General features: G+C 43.8%; 1 protein-coding gene across 3 annotated transcripts in view; it reads left to right on the top strand.

Moving 5' to 3' along the window:
- The first annotated feature begins 9,916 nt into the window (after positions 1–9,916).
- sema4ba (sema domain, immunoglobulin domain (Ig), transmembrane domain (TM) and short cytoplasmic domain, (semaphorin) 4Ba) overlaps positions 9,917–22,410 on the top strand; it is a 52,979-nt gene continuing 40,485 nt past the window's right edge. Inside the window, exon 1 of one of the 3 annotated variants that reach the window (XM_018763717.2) lies at positions 9,917–9,982. The gene's annotated coding sequence lies outside the window, so the exon portion shown is untranslated. Of the gene's footprint in view, positions 9,983–19,066; positions 19,355–19,879; positions 20,442–22,410 lie in introns of those variants that run through there. The other 2 variants (XM_018763715.2, XM_018763716.2) reach the window with 2 other exon arrangements.

Here is a 22,410-nt window from a genome sequence, read left to right as displayed (position 1 = left end):
TATATACATACATTCATGCCAATGTATGAATTAATAATTTTTTATAATTCTAATTTTTTTTGTTATATAGAGATAACACCGGAAGTACAGGGTGGAGCAGAACCGCATGATGATTACAGGCAGTGAAAAACGGTAAAGCATCAGTGAGACATCAGTGACCTAACGGTCAAGTGTAGAGTTCAGTAGGGTTTTATTTTTAAGACCTTTTCATCTTTTAAGACATTTTACTCTGGGCAAACACCCTTTCAGAAAACTATGTTACTGTATAACATGAACTCAGAAAATCTTCTTGTAGCCCAGTTCTGGAGCTCCTCATTGACTTTCAATAAAACTTTTCTAAAGCACAATGTCCGTCCCCGTTAGGCCATGTTATTGTAGTGAAGCTTCTTCTCTAAAGGAGTCTAATTAACATCCCCTCCCTCTGTACCCTAGAAAGAAACCGCAGCATGCAGTCAATAAAACAAGAAAAACAGAAGTGGCCTGCTTGCGTCGCTGTATGTTTTCTTTTATAATGCAGCTAAATGTAAAAGAAGCAAATGCAATTGGCTTTTTGTTTTTGGTTCAGTTGTTGAAACCATATGAAGGGAGGCTGGCTGATCCAGTATGTGTGCTTTAATAAATATGACTTTGTCTTTTATGAGTAATGAAAAGGCTGTCCGAGAAGGTAACAGAGACTGACAGCATGAAAAAGCAGTCGGTGAAGGCCAGGACAAAATTACTTTAAATTTGCACTGAAGTCTCTTGTCTAGCCATGTTACTTATTCTATTGTGCTAAAATGTGATTAATTTGTTTCGTGAATATACCCAATAAACTATGAAGGTGTTCTCATATTAAACAAATCTGTTGCAGATTAGACTAACACGGTGCCTTTAGTCACTATACTTTATATTTTGTGTAGTTGTTTAGGAAACAAAATTGTGTGACGCCTGTAATGAAACTATATTAGTATCATTATGAATAGAGCCCACCAAGATTAAAGTACTTACCCAAATGATGTCCATTTTTGTATATGGATTCATTTGTCAGCCACATTTGGATGTGACACATTCAGCAGTGATAAATGGAAACAATTGGACTTTGTAGTTTTCATTGTTCATCGGATAATTTTTTAAACCCGTGGTTGGCGTAAACAAAAGAGATAAATTGTGGTTAATGTTATTAATCTGTATATACTGAGTACTACACAGGGCATTTGACTTGTGAAGTTCAAACAATTCTGAAGTAATGACATGAATTTTAAATACAAGTTTCTCCCTTTCGTACATTTGTCTGAATAGTTTTTCGTTTTTTTTTTGGTTTATAGTGAACTCCATGCTTGAGCCCTGCAGTTTTACAGTCCCACAAGTTTCATGCACACATTTTCTGAGTCATATGCGTAGATTTAATCCTGACCAAAGGAACTTGGGTGTTTTTGTGAAGAGGACGTGATTCACACCCACTCTGTTGTGAGGGAAACAAGGCGTATCATGTAGGCTATAATTTCCGTCAAGTAAAAGGCTCTTTCCTCAACTTATCGTTTTTCATGCAAGACAAGTCAGGTTCAAGCTAATTTTTCTGCTATGAATTAATGCACTTAACACTTTGAGGAAACCTTTTACTTCCTAGTTTTTGGTCTGAGATGATTTAATATGATTAGCATTAGCTCTACAATTGGTCTAAACTGCACCATCCCCATCCACTTCCCAGTCCTCTGCGCAGTCCTGTAAGTAATTACCATTAAGAAAATCACTTCATACACAAGAAGTTGCAGATGGCTGACATCATGTTGAACTTTACTAGAGCAAACTGTTCACATCCTGATATTTGAATGAATTTCCTTTGAGTTCTTCCTTTGACATGTTTATTTCCAGCATTGCAACGGTGGGAGTTTGTGTATCCAGCCCCTGTTGGGATGGTACACAATGCTCCATTGATGCTCAGCTAGAACATCTGCCTGGGGCAACCCTTGACTTGTCATTAATTCAAATAACCACATCAGTCTCTGGCCCTTCTGCATGCTGAAGTGATTGGAGAGTCATTTTGCTCACAGGGCCGTTCACATGCTCCATTTTCTTCTTACCCGCGTCCTTAAAGCATGCTGTATCTGCTACTGTACTTGAGAATTTCTTGGAGAGAAAATGAGGACGGAGTGACTTTTCAGTAATGTGACACATTACATTTCCCCAAAAAATACGGGATATTATGAGCATAATACAACATAAAGGAAACCTAGGTCAGGGGTATGACATGTACTACGTTTGAACAATACCAGTGAGTAAGTGGTATATTTCTTTTCTTTCCTTAAGTATATTCTGTTAGAGGTCAAGTACAGAGAGCCCTGAAGCAAGTTTCAATTTTATATGTTGAAAAACATCTTTGATGGGTTTTTTTTTGCTGTAGATGAAAGACTGTATTTGTGTACTGTATAATGAAATGTAACAAATATAACTTAACACACTGCTATTTAGTGTATTAAAATACATGCTATACATGCCAAGGAAAGCTTCTTTTTGATTTTATTTTATTCTTTCTAGATTTTGTGTCGGTGTAACATTACACAAAGCTTATTTGGTGTTCCAGGTTCAAGCTTGAAGACCTGTATACGGTCTGACGGAGCAGTCCAGATTTTGCATGCAGCTGTCACACATCTCACTGCCCTTAAACAGCTGTCCATGTGGCCCATAACTAAACAAGCAACAAGCTGCATCGCTTTTGGACAGGCTAAGTTTAGAAGCTGTGACAAAGGCACGAAGGGAGCATATTTCTGGATGAGGCAGACAAAATGAATGCTCTCTGGAGGAGTTGGCTCTAGGGATTGCTGCTCTGGTCAGTTTATTGCTGTGACGGCCATGGGATCTCTCGATGCTGAAACGCACCCTTCCGAGAGCAGCCATCAGCACGTAGCACGCTTGCTCTACAGTTTTTGACATGTTTTCACAAGTCAACATTCATGGCATAAGAGTCTTCATTTTAGGGAGGTGTAGACAAAATGAAAAAAAAAAATCAAACACTTGCCCTAACTGACTTGCCGTACGTTTCGCAGTGTGTAGCATCAGAACTGTCAAAAAATATGTGAATGTGTAAAACACGTGCGACATTTTTGCGGTGTGGGGTGAGGTGTGTTTTTGATGCGTTTCAAGATTTTGACATGCTGTTATTCGTAACCCCGTAGTTTCGAGTACTACTTGCCTGGCATCTGTTTCAGCGCTTAAAAAGATGGCGAAAGTCTTATGGGGTCACTGCTCTTAATAAAACAAGACAAGAAGCCGTGGCATGAAAGGGGTGACTTATTCTAACAGGATGTAAGCCTGACATAAGTGTTACTTCCAGCCAATCATCTGTGGTACAACACGAGACACCGGGCACCTTTTGCCTGACACACCCTTACATCAGCAGCTGTAGACATCTGCAACGCAAGCTCAAGTCTGGGGAAAAAAGATTATGAACTTCTTGCAATTATATGACACAGATGTTCTTTGCTGGGTGGAGAGTTTCAAAAATTAATGAAAGGGAACTCCTGTGCCTGGGTGAAAAAGATGTTCTAATTTAACTGTGAAAACACGTGAATTAAACGAAAGGAGGTAAGCGATGCTAAAGCGAATCACGGCACTGCAGAGGGAATGACGTCCAAGGCAGTGAGACCTTCCGGCACTGGCCCCGTGACTGCGTGGGAGCCATCAGACAGGACGCCGGAGCTGCGGTGGAGGTGTGAGGTGCGTGGTGCCGCACTCAGAGGAGACCCCCAGCAACATCGAGGTGTCAGAGCGTGCTAATTGGGGATCAAAATAACTAGCGCTTCCTCTCACCGGGTTTTCTGCAGCGATGCTCTGTCACAGTGTTTTTCTTTGGAAGTCTGAACACATTTCTTCTGCACACAGTACAGGTCCCTGACCTGGCAGAGAAACAGCAAAGCAGATTTCGATGATAAACACAATGGTTTATGCCAAATTCAGCACAAGCCCTGATAACGCAGGAATTTTGCTGTACTGCTGCTGCGCCGACAGAATATAATAATAAAGATATAATAAATACTGTTAGCCATGCGGGTGTGTGCCTGGGTAATTGATCCGATGTATAAACAAAGGGGGGAAAAGTGGCAGGATGGCTTCGGAATTGTGTGAAATGCTGATAATTCCCAAAAAACAACAAAATTTCTTTTTTTAACACACATTGGTGTTTGTTCTTTAACAGGAGTTAAATCGCACACTAGACTGACACTGTTGACTGTGGGTAAAGGGATAAAACTGCCGTACTCGCAATGAAACAAAGGAACTGGGTGATGTGAGGCCAGTGCATTGCTCTCTGAATATGTGATGTTCCCTCGAAATACATGAATTCTGTTAAATTCTGCTTTATAAGTCTGATGTTGCATAGGTGTTATTACAGATTGGTCTCCATTGTTAATTGAGTTTCCCTGCAAACTGAAACGATATGCTCCGTCTCGGAAGGAGGCTATGTGAAATACGCAAGAGTGGTGAAGAACAGCCTCTTTTCTGCAGGTTCTTTGTTGGAGGATGTTGTGGATTAGACAGAAAAGTTGTATAATAGGCAGTAAGCAATGGGGGGATTTTTCCGTTGTCATCGGAACACCGTTATGGGATGTGTGCAGCAGAAGTAGTCATTATTCCACATGACATCATGATTTTTCAGTTTATCGATCCCTGAGAACAGTTTGACAAAGCTGAATGAAACAGGTTTTTTTTAAAGGAAGTCTTGCCTGCAATATATCCTCCCCCCAGTTCTCCATGGTGGTTACCATGGAAGCACAGTATATTCTGCACACATAAATGCAGTTGAAAGGGGAGGCTATGGAGTGCACTGCTGTTTTATTCCATGCTTTACATGGCCAGAGCTTAAGCTTACAGTTTACTGGGTTTTTGGGGTGGAATATTATACCCTAACCTGTCAACGGATCCATGTGAAATAGATCTATGCTCTTTGCACCGATATTTATAAAGAGTCCTTTGGTTCATTTGACACTCGCTTGTGAGTTATTGAAAAGCAGCTCTCTTTCTTGTGGTCAAAAAGGTGCCTGGCTACTTTAAAAGCAAGTTTTTTTAAAGGATCCTGAAAAGAGTTCAGTCCCACTGAGGGTGGTGTAAAACCAGAGCGAATGAAAAAAGAAGAACATTATCATGGTGTTTCCACGGTTACCTGAAATAATACACCAATGCAAAAGAAAAACGGTGTAACTGGAGCCCGGTGGCCACCTTTGTAAGTCGAGTGTCAGTTGACATCTAGTGTGAGGAAGGGAAAGGAGTGTTCCTTTCTTTTGTGACTTCTCAATAACAAAAGAATAGACTTTTGCGTAAGAGCCCGAGCAGTTTGCCTCTGCACGAGAGGATAAGGTGTGTGTGCTGTGCCTTGTTCTCAGACCCTGTTCGCACTTGAATGTGGCGGCATTATTGTTGCTGAACACAGAACGTTATATTAAAAAGTTTTGACTAAACAGTGCTATAGTCTGATGCTGGGCATTATATTATAGTCAGCGTCATAACAGTGAAAGTTTACTCGGATTTTTTTTCTGTTCCTGTGCTTTTACTGTACTGTTACTGCTATCATCGAGATGATTTTCTGCAGTTTGGGAATTTACACTGCGTTGAATGATGCTCAAATTATTTAGACCTTACAGCTGTAGCATGTTTTTCGTTCAAGATATTTGAAGCGCCATCCTGTTTCTCTGGCTGCCGACAGGAGCTGTGGCGGCTTGGTCGGAAATGGTTGTTATCTAGCAGCTACACATTACTTTCCAGATGCCTTTACACTCAGCTGCCCTCTTTGTTTGTGTGAACAGAAAGAATGTGTGCCAATGAGGAAGGCCCAGGGTTCCAGCAGTAAGCTGGTGGGGACTGTTGGGCAGTGGTCCGAGGTGGCGTGGTGCTATGGAATCTCGCACCTCCTGTCAGAGAGCTCCCAGGAGGGAGGTTCCAGAAAACAGAATCCCACAGCTGAGCCTTACAATGACCAGAAACTGGGAAACGTCCCAGTCACTCAGTGGTCACCCTAGCTAGGCGAAGTAGACCTCCATGCCATTGTAAGGGTGGCCTTGGCATGGCCCAGGCTGCAGCAGATCTTAAGAGGGTTTTAGTCTCACCACAAGGGGATACAAAGCTTTCAAATGCTCTCTCCCTATATTTAGATGGAACAGCAACTGTGTGGCATCTCCCATATTTAATAAACACAGATTAAGGTCTTAAAAATCTGCAGTTGCAGATTCAGCTTTCGTGTAAAACACAAAACTGGGCTGCTTAGTGCTGAAGGCCGGCCAACAACGTAATCTGGTGTAGGATGTTTGTCGCGATACAGTGTTATCTGAGGTGGTATGATGGAAATAAGAGCCCTTCTGTTGTGAAGGTCAAAGAGCTCTTCATTGAAGAACATCTCATGCTACAGGATCTGCTATTGAACAGTTTTGTTTGGTTCTGGAACGAGAGAGAGTAGTAGTCTGAATATTAAAGTAGTCTGAATATACCTTCCTTTTTCAAAGCAAAGTCAAGTGAATACAGACACACACACATTTTCTGAACCACTTGTCCCATATGGGGTCGTGGGGAACCGGAGTCTACCCGGCAACACAGGGCGTAAGGCTGGAGGGGGAGGGGACACACCCCGGATGGGACGCCAGTCCGTCGCAAGGCACCCCAAGCGGGACTTGAACCCCAGACCCACTGGAGAACAGGACCCGGTCCAACCCACTGCACCACTGCACCCCCCATGTCAAGTGAATATAAATGCCAATTTTTCAAGGATAAAAATAGTGCTTGAAAATAGCACTCTGTTAAAAATCGCTGAGTAGTATTTTTGATATGTGTGTTTTAGGTTGTTTCTTTTTTGTAATAGTTGTTTTCTTTGCGTTGAAAGGTAGCGAGGAAAAACCCTAAAGGAAAGAAGAAGGAAATGTGAAGAGTTGGAAAACGCTGAACATTCAGCGAACGTGACCCTTGAGACCCCTGATTCTAAATGTCAAATAGAATGGTGTGTGCTGTGGTCTTTGCAGTAGTGTGTCATTTAGCGGTCAGCCTTGGAGGTGCAAAGTACTGCAGCGTAACGAAGGTCTTCAGACAAAGCATTTATAGAGAAGACGGCTCTTAGGGTTGTGTAGCGTGCAACAGGCGACCGGAGAACTACACTTTTCCACTTCGCACCGGTGGTTATTACGCTGCCTTGAGTGGATCGCCGGCTTTTTCGCCCCTCTCTGGCGACCATGAACGAGCGCCGATGGTGTGATAAGGCACAGTTGCAAGGGTGTGATATATTTTTTGTTTCAGGAGGAGCATCTCGTCAGCGCACGTGATCAATGCTCGTTGTTCATCGAGCGCAAAGAGAGCTGACCGTTGACCTTTGACCTTTTAGTCTGGTAGTGTTCTTCCTGACAATGGCAGCTAAGTGTGATAGAACACCATCTGGCTTCATTTCTGATCAGGCTGGACTTTTGATTAATTGCAAATTTATAAACTTGCTATTAGCAGTGTTTCTCCAGGTAATTTGTACATTAGCAATATCGTATTTCATATTTTTTAAGCTAAATTCTTGTCTGTCATGAAAACGCATGTAAAATATCTATTGCATTTTACGGTGGACTTGCAGAAAACGGAACCGTTTTTTTTTTTTTTTTTATTTAGTAACATTACAGCTTTTTTCACATCAGCAAAACACTCAGAGGAACCCTTAGGCTCCGCTTGTTGTGATCACACTGTTTTTTAACTGAAGGCTTCCCACCTTACGTCGTAATTAAACTGAATGATGTGTTCGGTGTCAGCTCCATCTTCGGTCTGTGTTATTTGCGGCGGCGTTCGGATGCCACTTTGAAGCCTTGCAGCAGGTCTGCTATTAAGCGTTCTGCACCAGACTGCCGTTGTTATGGCAGGAAAGGAGAAGCCCATTGCTGCAATATGGTGCTTGCAAGAGCATGCATGTGCCGAGGGTCTGTCAGCAGGACAGTCGGGTGGGGTAACCATGCGATACCAAGGCCGTAGCACTCAAACACAATATAGATCCCCCATCACCACTGCCGCCGCCGCCACCACCGCCATCATTACCCTTGGTGAGACCTCTGAGACAGTCGCCACATGTAATTGCATGTCTTCAGCAGCGGCGGGAACTGTGACAGGCCGGCACATGGGAGATGGATTGGCTATGCAGAGTCAGCACATGGGGGGTAAGAAGACAAGCGCTGTGTTGGAGTCTCCCTCAGAGAAAATTACTAAAAATTCTGTTCCCGTGTTTCTTAGGTGTTTGTACGAAGTACCGTTTCAACTCGGTTGAACGAAAGCACAAAAACTCACAAATAAAACTTCATCCTCAGTGGAAGACCTGACGTAGTGGACAAAAAAAAAAAAAGCGCATTTAAAATGGGCAGTTTGGACGGAGAGAGGTTTATGAATTATTTCGCTCCGTGTTTATTTTGGCATTACTCTCCCCGCTTCCTCTGTGATGGGGTTTGAGTTGTCCGTGTGGATCATAAGATGTGAAATAGACAGATCATAAACCGCAGTTACAGGGAAAAGGTTGAAATATACCAGTTCGAGTGCAAAGGGCATCCTTCTCATTGCAGCCATGTTGCTGGGAGGGAAACGATGTCTATCAATTAAAGCCTCCTTTGGAACACAAAGCATTTCCAGGTGTGCGGCTGCGGAAGACCACGGCTCCATAGAAAAGGTTCTGCCAGGAGGCACAAGCTGTGTTTTCTCTGAACATGAAAAATAAATCGGCAGTGGCAGGAGATGGACATCTTAGCGTACCTCTAGTTTTCGCTCCATTATGAGCAGGTTTTCTTTTCCCCAAAAATAGCATGTCTGAAATTGTATTGATTTAGTGCAGAGTGGCAGACGCACGTAGGAGAAGGAAGATGCAGCAAGACCCAGCCAGTGGTGCAGAAATGGGGGAGGGGAACGCAGGGGTACCTGTCACTAGGGGGATGACATTTTCTCCTCCTCCTGTCCCTTTTCTTACATTTTTAGGTCAAATTTAATAGACCAGGATTATGAAATTCAGCGAGAATCTAAGAAAACTGGGGATTCCTAAGAACATTTCCAACCTAATCTGATTTGTGTGCCCCTCCCATCTCCTACCTTTTTAAATAACGCGTCTGCCAGTAACTGCGCTTATCGAGAACACTTGTCGTTACGATTGTAATGCGCGGTCTGACGGAGCCTTCAACGCGATGCGTCCGTGCCGTGCAGCTCGAATGAGCGAGCTGGAAGGGTCTTGAGTCAGTGTCTTTGGAAATGGCAGGTATCCCAGTAGGAATGCTTACGGGACAGATTTGGATGAATGTGTCCGGCGTGTGCCAGGGAAACCCCGCACCCCCCGATGGCCCAGAGAGCGCCACCCAACCAGCGTCACTATTGCCTCATCCCTCGATAGCAAGTGTACTTGCATTCTTTGTTTTTCTCTCATTTGTGTCTATGTGTAATTTAGCAGTTAGATGCGATTCTAGATGAAATATTTCAAAGAGAAACTTTTGAGGTCTTTTTTCCATTTTTTTTTTCCGTTGTATAGACTTAGAATTCATTCAGACTGATTGTTAGAATATCGAAACGTTACAATATTGACGTAAATATTACCGCGCGTATATTTCAATGCAGCCTAGCGGTGGTGAAAAGCATGATAAAGGCCGGAATGCGCTTATCGGCAGGTCGCGGCATTGTCCGCGTTTACGGAACGCGGACGTGCATTGCAACGTATGAAGTGATTCGTTTTGTGTTAGGGGGAAGGAGCTGCTGGCCAACGCGTGCCATCACTCCAGTGAGAAGCCCCCAGCCGCCCCTCCTCTCGCAGCCCACCCCTCAACAGCTGTTTCACAGAAAAACCCATGATGTAATGCGCCGCTCCCGCCGCTCCCCTCCCGCTCCCCTCCCGCTCCCGTTGGCTGCCGGCGGAGGCCATCCGCACGCGTCGCACCCGCCGCAGCTCCGGGCACCTTCGGGGATTCCTCGGGAGGCCCTCGCTCATTGCACCTGCCATCCGCGCTCCTCAGAGAAGAAGCTGGCTGTGAGCACGGTAAGATGCTGTTCTCCTTTGTTAGCGGAACTAAAGGAGGCATTGTGGAGGGACAGGAGCCACATTTCCAGGGTGCCGGTGAGCGCGGCCGCTTGCCGAAAGCTCATTCTGTCTGAGATTCCTGTCGCTTTGGAGCTGGGTGCCATGGCGATAGCTTGAATCCTCCATGTCTTCCTGCTCCCTGCTTCTGTGAAGGTGTTGGTAACCATGGTGAGGTAGGGGTGGATTCCCGTACTAATTCATTGATTGTTCAGGCAGTAGCTCGGATTCCTCTTTGCATTTTCCTCCTCTTTCCTTTCGTAATACGGTGCATTATAGTTACGATTTTTCTTCACAGTTTCTTTTAATGTAATTGCAGTAATTACTCAACTGAAGGAAGAACACTTCCTAAATTTCACTGCTGAAAAATACTTGAGGTTCCTTTTATTCTCTGCATCTCTCACACAGAAAAAGAAAAATTAAAGAGTGAGATCTGCTTATGTGCTGTGTCTGCAAAAGAGGCAATGAGTGCTTGTGTGCATTGGCTGAATACTTTGCATGCAAGTAGTATTTATTCAGGGCTGACAAAAATATTACTTAAATACATTACATTATTTGTAATTGATAATTATCACTGAAACGTCAGTTCAGTTGCACTGTATCTTACATTGTGCATTTTTAATAGCCTAAAATGAATTTAATTTTCTTGTGCTATTGTATTCTTGGTTGGCACGCCTAGCACATAAATTTCAATATTTTTTATTTCCTGCCTGCTCCAGATGTTCATGTAGTCATGACTAATTAATTCAGATGAATATATAAAACAGAAGCAGACACACGATATTGTATCGTTTTGTTCTGCAAATTGTGCGATGACTGGTCTTGTTGCGATTAAATATTAATTGTCCCTTGTTTTACGAAATGATATCTAGGTACATTATATTTTTTTAAAACTACACATTACAGGTGTGTGTCTGTAAAAACCGTAAATAGCTGTACACGTAAATATATTTTAAACCATCGATGTCTTTAACATTGAAAAGTAATTTAAGAGACCATTGATATTTTTGATGTGACACGGAGCAACTATTCCATTCTAATATCCTGTGGTCCCTGGGTACTGTCAATTCTGCAGAGTAAACCTCGCACAGAGGGTCTCTTTCGGAAAGAACACATCCAATGCTAAGTGAGGTTTTAGTGGTTGGAATTTTTAACCTCTGTGACCAATGTGATGGTGGTGCACCGAATATGGATTTCCATTTGCTTCCTGTTCACTTTACGTGGCAGATGATGTGAGTAATGCAGCGCTACCGTAATTCCTCTATTTACAGGCCACACCTTCCCTGTGGGGAAACGCAGAGGTGCCACCATCCGTCTGCTCCGATTGGCCGTTTCACTCGTGCGCTCCGGGAGAACGGTCACACTGGGGTTCTTGTGTGTTAATTAGTCTAGAAATTGTTTGCTTCGTGACCCTTTGTTGCGGTGACCTTTTTTTCCTCTTTCTTTTTTGCGCCAAATCTGAATCATAGGGCTTTTTTCTTGACCTTCCCTATTAGGTAGCTCCTCAAGCAGGAATCCTCGACAATAACTCAGGTAACGGAGTGCATGGCACATGTGATATTGCTTCATAAGGTGGTACAAAAATGGCCTTGTTTTCCCTTGCGCTCCATAAGCAGTCTTCCCAAGGAACGGTGCTGTACAGGTGAGGCTTTGCCTCTTTTACACGTCTTCTGGGAATGGAGCAGTTGGGTAGCAGGTGGCATGTGACTTCACGGCCACGAGGGGGACAGCTGTTGTACCCTTGCGCGAACGACTGAGCTTGTCTAGCCGGACAAATGCGTAATGTGTAAAACTGTAAGCAACTGGAGTTGTCCTTGACGGGGTCACCTCCCAAGCAGTTAATTGTATCATGACGTTAATGGCGTTTGGCAGCAAATCCCCGGATTGCTGTTCTTGTACGCATATGAAAAACGTTTGCACAGGCCACAGTATATTTTCCAATTAAAAGAGGGTCAAAGAAATAGTTACCTCCAAGTCGCCGACTATTCCTCAGTGTCTTTCTCGAAATCACTGCAGAAGGGAAGTGGCTAACTCTCCGTGGACCACCCCAGTGGCCCTGGCAGAAATCGATATCTTAAGGCTCGTTCTGCTCCTGCTCGATGGCGATGTAAAGACGGCGCAGACTGAGAAGGCGCGTTGGTGCATCGCAGTGTGGGCAGTCGGCCGACACAAGTGCGTTCTTCCAATGAAACAGCTCATTTTGAAGGCAAAAGTCTGCCTTAATTAGCATTCTAATGCATTTTCTTGCATTTTTTTTTTTTAGATCAGCTCTTTCACACATGAGGTAAAAATGGAACGCAGCTATTCGGATTCGTGCGCGCACACACACGCACACACGTACGCATGCCCACCCGTATGCGACCCGTTAGTCCATGTTCGCTCAGTTCGTTCGTAGCACCGCTGCTGAATCCACTGACTCTCCTTCTCAGTTTTACCTCGCCTCTAAATGTCAGCATCTGCATTCTGTGAGTGAAGAGCCAGGAGGCCCATGAAGGAGGCAAATTGCTGCTTTTTGAGTCTCTCCTTGTTTGATTCCCGTTGCTGTCTCCCTGCCAGTTCAGTGAATAAAAAAACTGACCTGACGCATCCTTTCATCACAGCTTCTGAAGCAGACAGCTGGCCTGATCGGCAGTCCAACCCTGGCTCACTCTCCCCGTCTGCGCTCAGCGCACGAGACAGACAGATGTGGGGTAGATCCTGCTGTAGGGACCGAGGCCTTTACACGCATGCACCTACGGAGCACGGGGCTCTTTTTCCTAATTTTGTGAAAGTTGAAAAAATAATTCGTCGTGCTTTTGTTTGCTTTTAAAGTCTGTTTATTAAAAGAAAAACAAAAAGCTTTTTTTTCGTAGGAGCCACACTGTGTGAAGCTGCTTGTCCCGAGCGGGGGTCGCGGTGAGCCGGAGCCTAGCCCGGCAAAACAGGGCGTGGGGACACACCCCAGGATAGGATGCCAGTCCGTCGAAAGGCACCCCAAGCAGGAGTCGAACCCCAGACCCGCCAGACAGCAGGATCTGGCCTAACCTGCTGCGCCACCATACCACCCCCCAATAAAGTCTTCAGTTTCCATCATTATAGTGACTTTTTCCAATAATGTCCCCATAAGTTTGGCAAAATCCACATTAACACACACACACACACACACACACACACACTTTCTGAACCGCTTGTCCCATACGGGGTCGCGGGGAACCAGAGCCTACCCGGTAACACAGGGCGTAAGGGTGGAGGGGGAGGGGACACACCCAGGACGGGACACCAGTCCGTCGCAAGGCACCCCAAGCGGGACTCGAACCCCAGACCCACCGGAGAGCAGGACCCGGTCCAACCCACTGTGCCACCGCACCCCCCCACACTAATACAAATATGTTAAATACATGAAATTCCCATTCTTTTTTCTTTTACTTTCTTGTTCCTTTCTTGGAGCTTTACTGTAAATTGTCACTTGGCTGCTGGAAATCGTGGATTTTCCTGATACTCAGGAATATGATCAGGACATAGTTAAACAAAAAATGCCGCAGGTATGATTAACTGACGTGTTTCAACAGACAGAATTTCTCTTTACGGCCAGGTGGGCTCGATTCTCCTTTGTATTTTTTTTAAAATAGTACTTTGTTTCCTTGCATAAGCACTTACATAAAATAAAAATCTTTGTGCCGGAAATGCTCACGGAATCAAGGTGACTGACAGTTTTATTGTAACCGTCTTGAAATATACATCAGCTGGTTGTGTAGCTTCTCCTGTCAGCTGCGTCTCATTTTGTCATGAGACTGACCCAAGGACGCAAAAACGACGAACGGGAGTTCACAAATTAGGGCATAATAATTAAGGTTCTCTCAGGGCACCTTTGCAATCCCATGCAATGTAAACATTTTCAGTACGTATTTGTCTGTGATTTATAAAACTGTTACTGCACTTGGACTGCTGTTCAACACTCTCACGCTACTTGTACAAGAGACTGTGCCTAAATTTGCGCTTTCAGTCTGAGGGTGGGCCTCTTACTAACGGTTAAATGCACGAATGTACGCCTACTCTGTAATATCAGTCCAACAAGCGATGTGACGAAATAGTGACAGAACAGCAGGGCATTCTTCACAGAACCAAATGTGGTTTTGTTGATACACGCAGCGAGGAAACAACATCACATGTTTAGGAGAATGGCAGGTGGGAGAAAGGTTGAGTGAGGCAACACTTTCATGTGCAGGTGGTGTTCGGAACAACAGGTAAGGTAGGACTGGTAAGGCAAGTGTGTGAGTCACGCCGACTTCAACAGAGGTTTTCTTGACAAAGCCTTGTAGAAAAGAAGGATTGGGATTTGTCAAGCTCTAACCTGCCAGGGGGTGTATTTGCTTTCCCCAGCTACCATCCCCAGGAGGCACCATGTGGGTAGGGCGGAGGCGTGCTGGTTACCGTGGTCCCAGCTCACAGGGTGGGAGTTTGCATAGTTACCGAGAAAATGCTGGAAACTAATACAGCCGAACAATCTGCGTATTTTCATTCGGACTACCGAAGACCCTAAACACATCGCTTGCAACACGTTTCAGTTTCTCCAGCGGTCGTCTATTGGTCAAATGTATTTACTTGTTCCAGCATCGGAAAACGTTTTTCGCACAATTTTCATTTCAACAGGTGCTAACCGATATTTCTTCTGCCCAGAATAGCAGTTTTGTTACAATCCCAGATTTCATGTCATTTCGTTTTTTTTTTTTTATATGCTGAGGTCAGTGAATATAACAGTCCTCCCTTGAAGTATTCAGTGGCTTGGCACCCATTAAGCCAAGAGTGCCAAAAAAAGAATAGCCTAGCATTCTGTTTCCCATTTGTTCCTATATTTCACTTAGATGTCCATATTTTTGGATCCAAGGTTTTCATTCATTGTTTGAAGAATGCATTTCTGTGCAAAAAAAAAAAAAATTCTGCACAGTACATGTTTTACTTGTTGACCATTAAAAATACCAAAGGAAAACTTTGACTGTCTATTCAATTGCCATGGGGAAATAATTCAGTATGAAACCATGCTCATTAATACATAGCATGTAATTAATAGTTCAATAAAGGACAGATGTTGAAGGACTGACTGATGGTTTAATTTGCATTTTAATGCTTTATGCATTTAAAATGCAGCTATTTGCAGTTATAAACAATGGAATGGCTTGTAGGATATAAGGGATAAGTGTTTCGAAGCGCTTCAGGCATTATTACTATTAGAAAAGCAGCATGGTGGACGTTTTCCCTGTATGAAGTAGGTGATTCATGTATGGATATTCAGTTAATAACTCAATTTTAACACAATACATTTTAAGCAAGTGTTTACAGTAAATACATTTAAAACCAAGATGATTACCCAAGGGATGCATTACTTTAAGCTTTTTTGGAGCAATGATGCTACTGTAAAGAAAAGTATACGTCTCAATGCCTTGTAATACATAAAACAATATATTATTTTATCCTAAGTAATTCAGTTCTGTACGTGTTTTCACTTCTTATATCAGGAAGTAAAGCTTGAGCAATGTGAAGAAGTTGACTGATCATAATCCCTTTGAAAATTAATCTGTGTTTTAATTTTGGGGTATTATGCAACCTCTGGAAAATGAAGTAGAAAAACATACCCCGATTTGCTGGAAAACCAAGCACTTTCAGCGTATCCCCTTTGCACACCGCGACTGACCGATTGCCCCATCCCGAGGGTTGACACCACCCAGGAGCGGCAGGAGGACAGCTCTCTTAGATCGGATAATGGGAAACAGCTGTATTTAACTGTTTCCGTTTTGCTTTCTGAGCAACAGCAAAACTGTCATATGTGCACTAAATGCAGTGACGGAGATTTTTAACTTTATTAGATAATCTTCTCTCACAAATCTTCTTCATTCAGCAAGTGGGCTGGCCATTATGGCCAACTAATAAGGAAAATGAAACAAAAAGTTATGCCACAGTTAACAGATTAGTGTCATTTATATTTAAAGACAATATTAGTCAGTAGGATGCAGAATATCATTTTCTACTATTGAGTTAGCAGAAAAGGGCTGTATAAGTATTATCATTATTAAATCGATGCTTAATTAATTCAGCATTTGATTCCACCATTAATACTCACGGAAAACGGAGGATATGTGATGGCACGGCATTTGCAGCTCACGAAAAAGCCACTCTTGCTATTTTGCAAGTGTATCAGAGCGGCGCAGTACAGGTGAAACAAGAGCTTTCGCAACAGGAGACGAAGAAGAATTTTAATTCAGCCCAACAGATAACGTTTTGAAATCGACGGAAGGGAATGTCTCCAAGCGAAACTGTACCGGGAGAGTTTCAACAGGGTCCTTTTCACGTCACGTAGTTCTGTTAAAAGCTCTCGTGCGAGTCGATTCGTTTTCATCGACGTGTAGGTTGTGTACATTTCCCATCTTACTAACTTAATGTCACTCGCTTGTCAGTTACCTGTGGCCTTTTTCTACTGTTCTCTGCATTGGATAATACAAGTGGATTAACTGGGATTGTTAAACCCATTGTGTCACTAGCTGTAGAGTGATTCATAAGACCCCTTAATACCGATTGTGCTGGGCAGTCAGTATTGTTCCCGGCTGCTTGAAAGGCTCGTGCTGCTTGAGCGTACGAGAACTCCCCACGGGGAGGAAACTTCAGTGAACATGTCGTTGTAGGGCTCCACAGCGTGTGGAACATTTCTCTGATCGTGGCTCTTATGGTCCATAACATCTATAGCCACATCCACAACTCACGCTTCCTAATCATCGCATTTAAGACTGCTCTTCCTGTTCATAGCATTTTTTTTTTTTTCAGCAGATGATCCCGACTCAACAAAAAAAAGCCGACCTCTGCGTTTTGCATCATTGTCACTTAATGAATGTTTTCACTTTATGTTTCACTACCTCCAGATGTTTTTTAAATTTATTTGTAGCTTTATAGTCTACAGTCGGGGGGGTTTGGCCAGGTCCTGCACTCTAGGGGTTCGAGTCCCGCTTGGTGTGCCTTGTAACGGACTGGCGTCCCGTCCTGGGTGTGTCCCTCCCCCTCTGGCCTTGCGCCCTGCGTTGCTGGGTTAGGCTCTGGTTCGCCGCGACCCCACTTGGGACAAGCAGTTTCAGCCAGTGTGGGTGTAGTCTACAGTCTATAGCTTAAATATGAAAGAAAAGGTAAGGGAAACTATTAATTGCATTGTTGTTTGTTCTGTTGTTTCTTTTGAAATAGGACTTTAAGCAGGTTGCCAGCAAAGTATATGTTTATGTTTGCCTATCATTGTAGTTAAATTCATTACGAAGCTAATAAATGTAACTACTGAGAATCTGTGCGGCATATTAGTTTGGGGGCACTTAATATGTCATATTTTCAGGTCTTCTGGTTGAAGTCATGTGCCTCTCAGTGCATAGGAACTTGTCAGCTAAATAGGGGCAAGGGAAGGGAAGGGGGGGGGGGGGGGGTCATGTAGGAGATGCCATGTGTTTGTCAGCTGTGTACAGCGTGAAAATATGTGAAATGCCTCTGAGTTGCTTAATAACGCCCCAAGATGAAAAGATAATAGACTACACTTTGATCATTTTTCAGGCTATTATGATGATGAGAAACTGTTTAAATCAAATTATGGTGTTCTCTTTGAAATTTTGTTTGTAACAGTCCCACTAGTGAGCATGGAAGGATGAGTAACATTAAATCCATACTGAATACAAATCAAGCGAATTAATGAATGAATCCAGCAGCAAAATGCGAATTTTTGGGCTGTACTTTGTAAGGCAATAAACTTAAAAGAACTGAAAATATTATTTTGGTTCATGAAAAGCTACACAGCCAGAGTTGCCTGTATGTTGCAATTCTACCTATGTCCTCTCTGGGTAGTGCACTTCTTTAGTCCTATTTCAGTTTCATACTAAACACACACACACATTGTCTGAAGCCGCTTGTCTCAAGCAGGGTCACGGCAAACCGGAGCCTAACCCAGCAACGCAGGGGGCAAGGCCAGAAGGGGAGGGGACACATCCAGGACGGGACGCCACTCCGCCACAAGGCCCCCCAAGCGGGACTCGAACCCGAGACCCACCGGAGAGCAGGCCCTGGCCAAACCTCCTGTGCCACCCCACCCCCTTTTATACTAAACAGAGTCATAGATTAGATCTTTATTGATCCCAAAGGATATTGTGCAAGGATGTGTCAGAAGGGCAATTTGAACCCACGCTTCCTTTCACAGACCGGGACTTGAGTCGAAACAAAAAGTAATATAAAGCAATACTGAATACGCCTGAATTTGTTTTGCTTGAATGGCTCATTTCTTTCTGAGATTAATTCGTTTCAGAAGGTGTTTCATGTTTGCGAGTTTCTTCAGAGAAGTTTGTGCCGTGCTTCTCCCTTCCTCGCTCTGAGTGTCATTAAGGCTAGGGGAGGGGTAACAGGTTACTGTGGCTGCCAGAGGCGAGCTCTTGAACCACCATATGAATGAGGGAGGGAAGGAGAGAGAGAGAGGGAGTGAGGGAGAGAGGGAGAGAGAGGGAGCAAGAGGGAGTGAGGAAGGGAGGGAGAGAGAGAGGGAGGGAGTAAGGGAGAGAGAGTGAGTGAGGGAAGGAGAGAGAGGGAGGGAGAGAGTGAGTGAGGGAAGGAGAGAGAGGGAGTAAGGGAGAGAGGGAGTGAGGGAGAGAGAGGGAGCAAGAGGGAGTGAGGGAGGGAGAGAGAGAGAGAGGGAGGGAGTGAGAGTGAGTGAGGGAGGGAGAGAGAGAGGGAGTAAGGGAGAGAAAGGGAGTAAGGGAGAGAGAGAGTGAGTGAGTGAGGGAAGGAGAGAGAGGGAGGGAGAGAGAGAGAGTAAGGGAGAGAAAGGGAGTAAGGGAGAGAGAGAGAGAGAGAGAGAGTGAGTGAGGGAAGGAGAAAGAGGGAGTAAGGGAGAGAGAGAGAGAGAGAGTGAGTGAGGGAAGGAGAGAGAGGGAGTAAGGGAGAGAGGGAGTGAGGGAGAGAGAAGGAGCAAGAGGGAGTGAGGGAGGGAGTGAGTGAGAGTGAGTGAGGGAAGGAGAGAGAGAGAGAAAGGGAGTAAGAGAGGGGGGGGGGAGAGAGAGAGAGGGAGTAAGGAAGAGAGGGAGTGAGAGAGAGAGAGAGAGAGAGAGAGAGAGCGAGAGCCATACACCCAGGCGTACACAGACAGAGGCAGAGAGAGAGTGAAAACCAGAGAAGGAGTACACATGATCTGAGGATACTCTATATGGTATCGTTGGGACTTAAGCTCTGACTGTGGCTGGATTTTCAAGGACATTTCAGAAGACGGAAATGTACACTTTCTGGAAGTTATTTTGACAGAAAGCAGAGCGAGAGAGGAAAAAAAAAAAAGGAAAAAAAAAAAAAGAAAACGTAAGTACTCAGCGCTGGGATCCGGACGCGTTTCTTGTACTCATTAACCGCTCCGCGTGCAAGTTCAGTTAACTATTAATGCGCCGCTTCGCTCGCTGCACGTCGCCCCGGCCGCTCGACTAAATAGTCCCCTTTGGTTCCCGCCGCTCTTTCGGCTGCTGTTCCGTCACACTGCGGAGGGGAGCGAGGAGGGCTGCGAAGGCGCTATATGACGCACATGCTGCACTGTAAACACTCGAGCACGAGAAAACAACCGTCCTCGGGTGTTTACAGTGACACACACTGCAGCCCCACGCCGGGGCCTCTCTCTCTCAGGAGATAAGTGTGCAGTGGCGGCCAGTGAACAAACGGATCCTGTATATACAACCCGTTGAGCCTGGGAACTGTTTGTCCTCCTGACTTTTGGCAGTGATGTCTAGTGACGACGTTTCGACGAGGGTACATTTTGATAAATGCAGTGGGGCTCCAGTTCTGCTGGTATAATCCCCCCTGCCTCTTTCATTATATTACAGTACAACAATCTCTACTCTGGATGTGAATGTAGCCACATCCCAGCTTTACTCTCCTTTCCACTTATCAGATTTCCTCATGATTAATAGGTGTTAGTCATTTTTACTCCAAATAAGGGGAAGTTCCAGCTTTCGTTTTGTTGTTACACAAGGTTATTTACGGCTCACCGTGGGAGGAAATTTAAAAGAGTGCCTTCATATAGCTCGTACGTGAGGCTTTGGCTCGTCTGACGTCAGTAGATCTCTTGACTTCATGAGTCCTTCATGATGACTTGGTCAGTGGAGCCCACAGATGGCTCAGGTAGTTGTCTACCATCTTCTGAAGGGCTCCCTACTTGAAAACGGCAACTAAAAGGGTTAAAAGAGTGATTTCACCTCTTTATTTTCGACGAGCAGCCAAAAATCACTAGGGTAGAACGTGCAGTTTTTACAATTCTTAGCAAATTTCGTTCAAACTTTCACATTTTGTTCTAGCATCTGCAACCCTTGACTGCTTTTCCTTTCCAGCCAGGCATCGGAAATTTACGTTTCGCGTTGTCCAGTATTTATGGATGTCTAAATTCCTGGACGGTAAAAAGGTAAGTCTGGAGACACAACAGAGGAATTTCTTTGGAACTGTTCCAGTGTTTTCATTTGGTTTGATCCACTGTATGTATGCAACAGCTGGAGGCTTTGCAATAAAATACACTGCCGAGTCTGTCCGAGAGACGCCGCCTTGCTCATTTGATGCTCTCTCTATCACTATCATAGAGCTGAAAGAAACTTTATGACAAAATGTTACTGATGTAAGTTTCCTAATGTGCAGAATTTCCAGGAATGTGTTTTTAATTGGGTATTTTCTGCATTGGTGAGTATGAAAGTGGCTATTCTCACTGTATGTATTTTCTTCACCATTGCATTATTCATAGGGTTCTTTTAGAGTGACAGGATGTGCCTGGGGACAATTTGTCAATTTAACATAGCTGTGGGCAAGAAAGGGGGAAAACTGCTTTATGAAGCAAAGTGAACAGTATGAGCTGCTACACATGAGTGATTTATCCTGAGGAACAGCAGAAAAAAAAAAAAACACTTTATTGTTTATCTTTTGCTGCATCACCCCACCCCAGCTTCCAACACCCATACATTCTCTCACACAGTCTTTATGTCCCAGGGAAAAGTGATCAGATTCCTGTTTGTCTATTATCAGAGAAAAAGCAGATCAGAAACTGGGTCAAGTAGGTAGGTTTGGTAGTTAAAAAAAAGGAATGCAAATAGCCTTGGTCCAACTTCTTTCTACTGTTCTTGGACCACCTTTATATCAAACTAGGCTGGTGGGGCAAATTCCTGCGTTGTGGACTGTAGTCCGATGTAGACCATCACATGTAAGTTGCGTTTGCCTGATACTTTTCCTTCCAGACTACCACAAGCTGGTGTTGATCAAACCTAGAGGCAGTAGAAGATATAGTGCGGCCTTACTGAAAAACGGGAGAGAACTGCTTACTGTTTCTACTATGAAGGTTAAATATTGGATCTTGAGAACTAATGTAGGAACTTTTGATGTAAACTTTAAGATCTTGCACCGTAGCAGACGGAATGGTCTCTTCAGTATTTCCAGTCCAGCACAATGCCACGGTAAAATGTTTTTTTTTGTGTTGGACATCAGCCAGATGCATGCCTTCTAGCACCCACTACCCAGTGGCTCAGTTCTTACAATCCTGTAAAAATTTCTGTGCGGCTAAGGTTGTACTACAGTAGGCATTGCTTATAAAATGTTGCAGAATGTCTCTCGAACAAACTCCTAATGCATTATGAAAAATCTTTCAGTGACTTTACAGTCTGCATCCTTTTCAATCAGTCTAGAAGGGATATTCTACACCATAACCTGGGCTGTTATTTGCTGTTCCATTTCACAAACTTTAGATCAATAATCTAAACGTTCTAACTCTTATGTGCACACATTTTGTAGCTGTATGGCTTATTAGTAAAAATAGCCCTGCTTGCCCGGGACCTCCCCCACAAACAGTGATTTGATATCTCAGAGCATTCCAGGTCATGCCCTTTACTCCTCCAATGGAGAGCTGTTGACCCTTTGGGACATTCCTTTGTAAGACATTGGCGACAGAGTGTTTAATTCTTTTTTCTTAACAAGCATAAACTCAAAACACAGATTTCTGTTTTTAATTTTTTTAATGTTTGTCATGTTCTTGTACAGCAGCTGTTGTGCAAAGGTTTTCAGAAGGAATGAAGAAAACAGACTGTCCTGTTCTTAATCCTAGATTACCAATAGCAGATGTTAGGGGAAATGAGGAGGCCTATTCCATACATCGTCAAAATGTACAGGCGTTAGCTATGGACCGTAAATGTGTGAATGCTTGAACACATCAAAAATTTATGTCGATTGCAGTTGACCTTTTATTCTAGGAAGCATCAGCAAACTTCTGAACCCTTAGAAAACCTGTTTCTTTCAATGAACAATTAAAGACATTTGCAACAAAATGTAGTAATACAAAAAATGAATAAACAGAAATGCAATAAATCTGCTAAAGAGAAACAACAGGAACATCAATC

Source organism: Scleropages formosus, chromosome 11 (assembly GCF_900964775.1).
Source record: "Scleropages formosus chromosome 11, fSclFor1.1, whole genome shotgun sequence".
Classification (NCBI taxonomy): Eukaryota; Metazoa; Chordata; class Actinopteri; order Osteoglossiformes; family Osteoglossidae; genus Scleropages; species Scleropages formosus.
The sequence above is the reverse complement of the archived record's forward strand: the minus strand, read 5'-3'. Positions and strand labels throughout refer to the sequence as shown.